Source organism: Dipodomys merriami, unplaced genomic scaffold (assembly GCF_024711535.1).
Source record: "Dipodomys merriami isolate MVZ:Mamm:240054 unplaced genomic scaffold, mDipMer1.0.p SCAF_197, whole genome shotgun sequence".
Taxonomy (NCBI): domain Eukaryota; kingdom Metazoa; phylum Chordata; class Mammalia; order Rodentia; family Heteromyidae; genus Dipodomys; species Dipodomys merriami.
In genome coordinates this window covers 2,205,001-2,213,166 of record NW_027203348.1, presented here as the reverse complement: position 1 = coordinate 2,213,166, position 8,166 = coordinate 2,205,001, and the positions used below count along the sequence as shown (strand labels likewise).

The window sequence follows — 8,166 nt, the reverse complement described above, 5'->3', positions numbered from 1 at the left end:
GTCATGGTCCCCCAAACCCGGGGACCAGGAACCTGGTTTACTTGGTAAAAGGCGCCGTTGGCTTGCCCCACGGCCTGCCCCTCTGCTCCCCCCACACACACACAACCGGACTCGAACCTTGGGTATTTCAGGCCACTCCTCTGTAGCTGGAGACCTGACGGGCAGCCTCTGGGAGAAGCAGGCCCAAACCTTGTAGGCCCTCCTGCCCCAGGGACGCGAGGAGGATGAGCTGGCTCTTTCCCCTGACCAAGAGCACCTCCTTCTCCACAGCAGGGTCCCTGGTGGTGGCCTCACCAGCCTCCAACAGCAGAAGCAGTGCTTGATCGAGTCCCTCCGGAACTCCCACTCCAGTATAGCTGAAATACAGAAAGATGTGGAATACAGATTGCCCTTCACTGTAAACAACTTGACAATTAACATTAATATAGTACTTCCTCCACAGTTTCCTCAGGAAAAACCAGCAATCAGTGTTTATCCACCAATCTGACATCCTTTAATGGATAAACATGGAATATATGTTACCTCTCAATTAGTAAGCAATTTTACAATACACTCAGATCTTGGAAAGATTAGCCAGAGTCTGTTGGATGAGTTTTGGAAGAATTCTCCTGTTTTAGCTCCCACTTCAACAGCATTTCCATACCTGTATAGTAACCCAGGTGGGCTGCCTCCTTATGCTTCTTAGGGTTTTCCATTTCTTCCTGCATATCCTCCTCAAGAAGCTAACAGAACATAACTTCTTTGTTACTGACACGGCTTCTTCTTCAACAAGTTATACAACAGCCAAGTCTGCTGCTCCTACATTTGGTGTCCTTTCAAGTCTGCCATTGCCTGTTCCCACAATGGAAACTTCAACACCGATAAGCCAAAATGGTTTTGGGTACAAGATGCCAGATGTCCCTGATGCATTTCCAGAACTCTCAGAATTGTGTCACAACTCACAGATATGAATGAACAAGAGGAAGTATTACTAGAACAGTTTCTGAGTTTACCTCAACTAAAACAAATTATTAATGACAAGGGTGATTTAGTAAAAAGTATTGAGGAATTAGCAAGAAAACTCTCCTCTTGGAGCCCAGTTTGGAAGCCAAAAGGCAAACTGTTTTAGATAAGTATGAGTTACTTACACAAATGAAATCTACGTTTGAAAAGAAGAGGCAGAGACAACATGAACTGAGTGAGAGTTGTAGTGCAAGTGCCCTACAGGCAAGATGGAAAGTCGCTGCACATGAAGCTGAGGAAGAATCTGATAATATTGCTGAAGATTTCTCGGAGGGAAAAACTGAAATAGATGATTTTCTCAGTAGCTTCATGGAAAAAAGAAGTTTGCCACTGTAGAAGAGCCAAGGAAGAGAAACTTAAACAAGTGATAGCAATGCACAGCCAACTTCATGGTCCATTACAGATTTTCCTGAAAACATGGACCGCCAAGAGAGAAATGAGACATAAAACTAAGTACATTATTTTAGATTTAAGGTTTGTAAGTTGGCATTTCATTGAAATGGCTGAATTCAGATGTACTCTACATTGTTTAAAGAACTGAGATTGTTTTTTATATAGATTAGAATGATTATGATCTTTGCTTGGAAAATTTTTCTGCAGTATTTGCACTAAAAACGCCTATTTATCATTGATAAATCCTGTCCTTTTAAAATTTCACTGCTATTCTTATAATTAAATACCTTATGCATGTGATTTTAGTTTTAATATTTTATGAAAAGTACTTAATCTTGTACTTTTAATTTGAAACTGCCTCATTTCTTTATCAAGAATGATATCTTCTTTAGATTATTTTCCTCTCAGTAATTTTTAAGTACTTTCAGCTATGGAAAGATACCCACACCCTCTCTTTTTCTTTCTTTTTGAATAAAACTTTCAAAAGCAATTTGTTTTTAAATATTCATAATACCAGAAAATATCAAACCTGCCAATGTGCCAGATATATACCTATAACATATAAATATACCTATTATATATATATATATATATATACATATATATATATATATACCTTTAGTAAATAAAAAAATTCAAAAAATGTCTTAATTACATTGCTCATGTAATTGTAACCCCTCTGTATGGTATTTTCACAGTAATAAAACTTTTAAAAAATTAATTTAAAAAAATTTAAAAAATATCTCTATGGAAACCTAATCACCTTTTTAATCCTTTCACAAGTCCTCTAAACTGAATGATATATTTTACATGTTACTCTGCTACCCCTGCATATATTTTATTGTCCTAAGGAAACTCTTTAAAAGATAGTCTATTGATTGATATTTTGTGTGTCAACTTCCCAAAATATGTTCTGCCCTCAATCCAACTAAAAAATTCTCATCTTCATCTTCCTTTTTGAAAAGTGAACACCTGTCATTTAGATAAGAATCAATACATGATTTCATTCACCAGATATTCAAACTGTCATCTCAGTTGACAGGAATAATAGAGTTCAATCAATATACTCATTTATTCTATATCAAACTCTTTGATACATTCTCATGGCATTGATAACAAAACCAAGCATCAACATATATGACTTTATTTCATCTCATGTTCTCTCTGGAATGTTTAGAAAATTGTCTCTTAAATGTACAGCCACAGAGTAGCTATATTTAGTTGATTAATAAATTATTTTATTTACTAATCTATTTATTTCAGTAATGGGACTTGAACTCAGGGACTCAGTGTTATTGTTCCTTAAATTTTATGCTCATGGCTAGTGCTTTACCATTGCAGCCACATAAGAGTCTTACAGATTTACATGCCTGTGTGGGAATCGAGTCATGATCTGAGATGTCAGCCTCCTGAGTGGCTAGGACTACAGGTATGAGCCACCAGTGCCCAGTTTTATACTTAGTTTATTTTAAATTAGATTTATTCAGAAAGGCATCTAAGCGAAAATGCTATTTTTAATATTTTAAGATCCAAACTACCTCCAGAGTCCTCTCCTCATTGTTGATGGACTCATTTGCCCAGGGATGACTATTATTTGGGTCCTTATAAGAAATTTATGACAACATGTGAAAAGAAACAAATTTGTAATTTTATACTGGAAAGTCAGAGTCTAATTTGCAGGACTAAACATAGTGAATACTCTCCAGCTGTGAACGCGTGAAAACTATAGACAAGGATGATCAAGAATGGCCTCAGCTAGGATTCTAACCAGTGAATTCGAGGCTAGGAACCAGGGCAAATACAAGGCTTCATGGTTCAAATTTGATAATGAACTCTAAGGGGAGCAATGGACAATCAGCCTCATCTAAAAGACTAGCTGGGAGTGGGATTCTGCAGACGTTGTTGGTCATGAGCTTTTCCAACCTAATAGGGATTGAGATTTATTTACACATAATCTCTCCAGAAGAGGTCACTAACACCATGACTGTCCATTCATTGAATTGTGTCACACTAAACAATGTCATTTCATCAAAAGTGATTTAGAATTACCAAGATCATCTTGAAAGACATTTAAGATGACTCCTTTCTTTATTCCTTCTGAAAAACTTTGATGGATGAATCTGGGAAGATGAAGGACAAAATTCACTCACTTTTGAGGCTGGGAAGGTGGCTCAGAGTGGTCGAGTACTTGCCTCCAATACATGAGGCCCTGGGTTGGATTCCTCAGCACCATATAAACAGTAAAAACAAAAACAACAACAACAACAAAAACAAAGGCCAGAAGTGGCACTGTGGCTCTAGTGGTAGTGTTCTAGCCTTGAGCTGAAGAGCTCAATGACAGTAACCAGGCCTAGAGTTCAAGCCCCACAACACACAAAGAAAAAAAAATCACTTTTTTTTGTTATTGTTCTCTTATGCCCGACAATGTTTTCTTCTCATAAGAATTTTGTTGAATATGAGATTCTAAACTTCTCTTTCTGTTTTAGTTTTGCTCTATTTTGTTATGTCTTTCTTCCATACTTTAAATATTCTCCTCCATTTAATTGTTGCTTGGAAAAATATAGAAGATTTTGATAAAATCTTTATCTTTGTCCCTCTGAAGTAAGGCTCCACTATGTGTGATTTTTCTTTCTTTTTTTAAATTTAATTTAATTTTATTGTAAAGGTGATGCAAAGAGGCTTTATAATTCCATAAGTAAGGTAGTGTGTTCATTTCTTGTCAAGCATTTTTACCCCTCCCTCATTTTTTCTTCCACTTTCCCTCTGACTCACCACAGCTAAGAGACATTGTGTTAGAACCAGACAGTCTTTCTTTTTCTCTTAAAAATATATTTTATTATTACTGTTCAGCTAATACACAGATGTATTGTACAGGTAATGTTATAATTATGTAAGTCAGATAATAAATGTATTTCCTTTTGAACTCTGCCACCCATTCCTTTGCTCTCTCCCAGTTTTTCTCTCCCATCCCTACTCACAGTTTCAGTTTAATTTAAATTTAAATTTTATTGTCCAGGTGTTGTACCTAGGGGTTACAGTCACGTAAGTAAGTTAGTTAGTATATTTCTTGCTAACTTTTTACTCCTGCCTTCATTTTTCTCCTGCTTTCCCTTCCCCCAAGCCCTCCCCCAAAGTTGTACAGAACATTTCCAACATACGGTTTTGTGAGTATCACGGTTGAATTGGTTCTCATCTTTGTCCTTTGACTCACCATTTTTGTTACCCTTCCCTAATTGATATAAACATTTATACAATACCCAGGGTACCAAAATCAAATACAGTGACAACAGGAATTATACCATAGGGGAAAGTACATGTAAAAGAAACAAAAAAAAATCCACATAGTACATTAAAAAAACAACAACAACAAAGAAAAACCTCCTGTGCCCATATCTTGGGATTCATTTTTCTTAGCATCATCTTATATGATCATATGTACATAGCTATTGAGCTATTCTGTTCATCTGCTAAGATTATCCTAGATGTATACTATTTATTACACATAAGGGAAACCATGGGACCTATGTTCTTTTGGGTCTGGCTTATTTCACTTAATATGATTTTTTTCCAAGTCCTTCCAAATGGGACCGTGTCATTCTTTCTGATAGAAGCATTGAATTCATATATATCTTCTTTTTGGTTGGTCATGGGGCTTGAACTCTGGGCCTGAGCACTGTTCCTTAGCTCTTCAGCTCAAGGCTAGAGCTCTACCACTTGAACTACATGCCACTTCTGGTTTCTCTGTTGATTTATTGGAGATAAGAGTGTCAAGGACTTTCCTGCCCAGGCTGGCTTTGAACTCAATCCTCAGATCTCAGCTTCCTGAGTAGCTAGGATTATAAGCATGAGCCACCGGCACCCAGCATATATCACATTTTCTTGATCTATTCATCTATTGAGGGACAGTCAGTTCATTTTCTACATACTGTCTAATGAATACCACTGCTGCATTTGTTCTCCCTTTGTCCCACCTTTTCTGTGCCCCCCCATCCTTCAAATGACAAATAAAGGAAAATAACAAAAACAGCAGCACCAACACCAAAAATCTCATTTCCATCTCTTGGAATTCATTTCTTTAAATATTATTTTATAAGAACATGTGCACATAGTGATTGTTCCTTTTTGATATGCTGCTATGAATATCTGCCAATGGTCTCACTGTGTGGTGGGTAACTTTTTTATTTCTGCTGTTGGTGTTCTGCCATTAAAATATGATTTTTTAAAATATTTTGCTTTGTTTTCTGTAAGCTTCTGGAATTTCATATAAATTTTGTTTAATTTTCAACTATTATCATTTGATCAGCTGTTCTGGCCTTTGTATTCTTGTTTCTCTGGTATTCATTATACATATATGATATCTTCAATAATTATCACATAGATGCTGAATATTTTATTTCTTTTAATTCATTCCTTTTTCTATCTCCTCAATTTCAGATTGGTAACTGTCTATTGAAAAGTCTTTAAGCTCACTGATTTCATATGTATTTTTCCCACTACACTGATGAGTTCATCAAAGTCTTTTGTTTTCTGTTTTATACTAATATCGTCAGTGATATTTTAAAAATTCTTTCTAATGTTACTGTCTCTCTCCTTACCTGTATGTTTAATTCATGATGTCCAATTTGTTCACTCCATGTAGTAATTATGATTATATAATTCTTTGAAATTGTCAGTCTGAAAATTGTTATATTGGATTAAAAATTCATACATATTTTCTGAACCTGGCTCTTAGTGTCTCTTAAATTTTTGTAAAAAGACAAATACATCAAGTACATAGAATACAAGTAAAAAACGCCAGTAGTATGAAGATTTATATTTATATGGCTGGGCATTAAGATCTATTTCATCTTTGCTGTACTTGTAGGTATTAAAAGTTCTTTACTTTTTATATTCTTGTTTTATTTATTCCCCCCTGCTGGATTTGGGGAAAATAAAACACCTTGCTGTTATATAGCCTTTGCTATATCACCATCAATCACTTATACCCAAACCCTGTGGTAGGTTTGAAAGGTATCTGTAAAGATATTTGCTTTGTATTTTATACCTAAGTTTCTCTTGCTTTCCGTTTCCCTCTGTTTTCTCCATCCCAGAACCATCACCCCAGTCTCTCTCTTTCTCTTTCTCTCTCTTCCTCTCTGTCTTCCTTTCTCCTCCAAAATTTTCAGTTTTGACTTTCCTAATACATGACAGAAAGGCAAGAAGAGGCTGGGGTTTCAAACAATCCTTTCCCTATTTCAAATCACACAATAGTGGCACCGTTTTTCTTAACCAGAAGCCCATTCTTGCCAAGAACAAGATATTTTGGGAGCATCTCTTTTCCTCGGATGTCAGAAATTATTAAAATCTGAGCATTGTGATGGGAACTTGTCAAAACTCTTACAGGTAAATTTCATAGAAATATATCTTCATTACTCCCACTAAAGAAGTTTCTCACCAAGTTGTAACTGAACCTACTTTTCACCCAGTGTCTAGCAAATTAAAGATGTTATTGTGTGTGAGAGGAAACTGAGTTGATTTGAACATGGATTACCCCAACCTATCTTTGTGTTAACAATCCACCCCAAATGTATTATCATGCACTGGAGTTAATAATATATGCAATTTATAAGGATTAACTGCAAAGGCATTGAAAATCTGAAAATGAATCTGATTTTTAGATTTAAAGGCAATTTCTAGCATATTAAACCTGTGCATGTTCTTAAACATCATAAACAAATGAAGCATTCTACATACTCACGATACATGTATGAGTGATATGGGGGCAATATTGAAGTAGACACAAGCTCACAGGAATGAGAAAATATCATCATATTATCCAAATTACACAATGAACCCTGTGGTAGCTATCTACCCACATATTCTAATAACAATATCAGAGGAACTTCATTAGGAAAGTCTTTTTTTATGTGGTGCTGACCAATCGAACCCAGGGCCACAGGCATGCAAGGCAAGCACTTTACCACTGAAAAAAAGAAAAAAGAAAAGTCTTTTTTATGAACTGATAAATTTAAATTTTCCCTTAAACTTGATGATGTTTTAACTCGTGGATCTACATTACTAAAAGTTGAAAAGTTATTAGCAAGCAGACCTACCTGATGTGACATTTTACAAATTTCTCTGCCAAAGTTTTCTATTCTTTGTTATAATTGACATCTTGCTGTGATTCCCATTACCCAGTGCAGAAGAAAGTCATTTGTGGATAAACGCAATAAAATATACTTATCGAATTTTGTTCCCCTTTTTTGAACCCAGAATTCATCATTATTGACTGGTGCATTATAAAATTAAACTAAAACTAGGCCACAGTGGGTCATGTTTTCATAATGCTATGTACTCAAAGGCAGATATATGGAGGAGGGAAGTTCAAAGCCTGTATAGGAATAAGACCGCATGACTCTCCATCTCTGATGAACTAGCAAAATGCTTGTGATGGTTCTAGCTATGAGCCTCAGCCATGAACAATAAGGCTGAGTCAATGTGATTTTTTCTAACGCATTTATAAGATTATTTCTTTGTTGCTTTTTATGTCCCTCCCCTACAGTATAATCCCAGCTTTCACTGTATTTGATGTGGGTATAATTTTTGGAGGGGAAGGTGAAAAATAAATCGTTTCCATAGGGATACAGGTGGAGTCATTGCAACAATGAGATGTACAAGTTGTTATGTTGAAAACGAAATTTACAACTTTTGGGCGGGGGGGGAGGCAGGAACGATGGGGGGGCGTTGGGGAGGATGGGAAGGGATGGGAAGGGGAAATAAAGGAGAAGTCTA

General features: G+C 36.0%; 1 pseudogene; it reads left to right on the top strand.

Annotated features, from left to right (window-relative positions):
- The first annotated feature begins 224 nt into the window (after positions 1-224).
- Positions 225-8,166, top strand: part of LOC138831454 (vacuolar protein sorting-associated protein 37A pseudogene) — a 121,765-nt pseudogene continuing 113,823 nt past the window's right edge.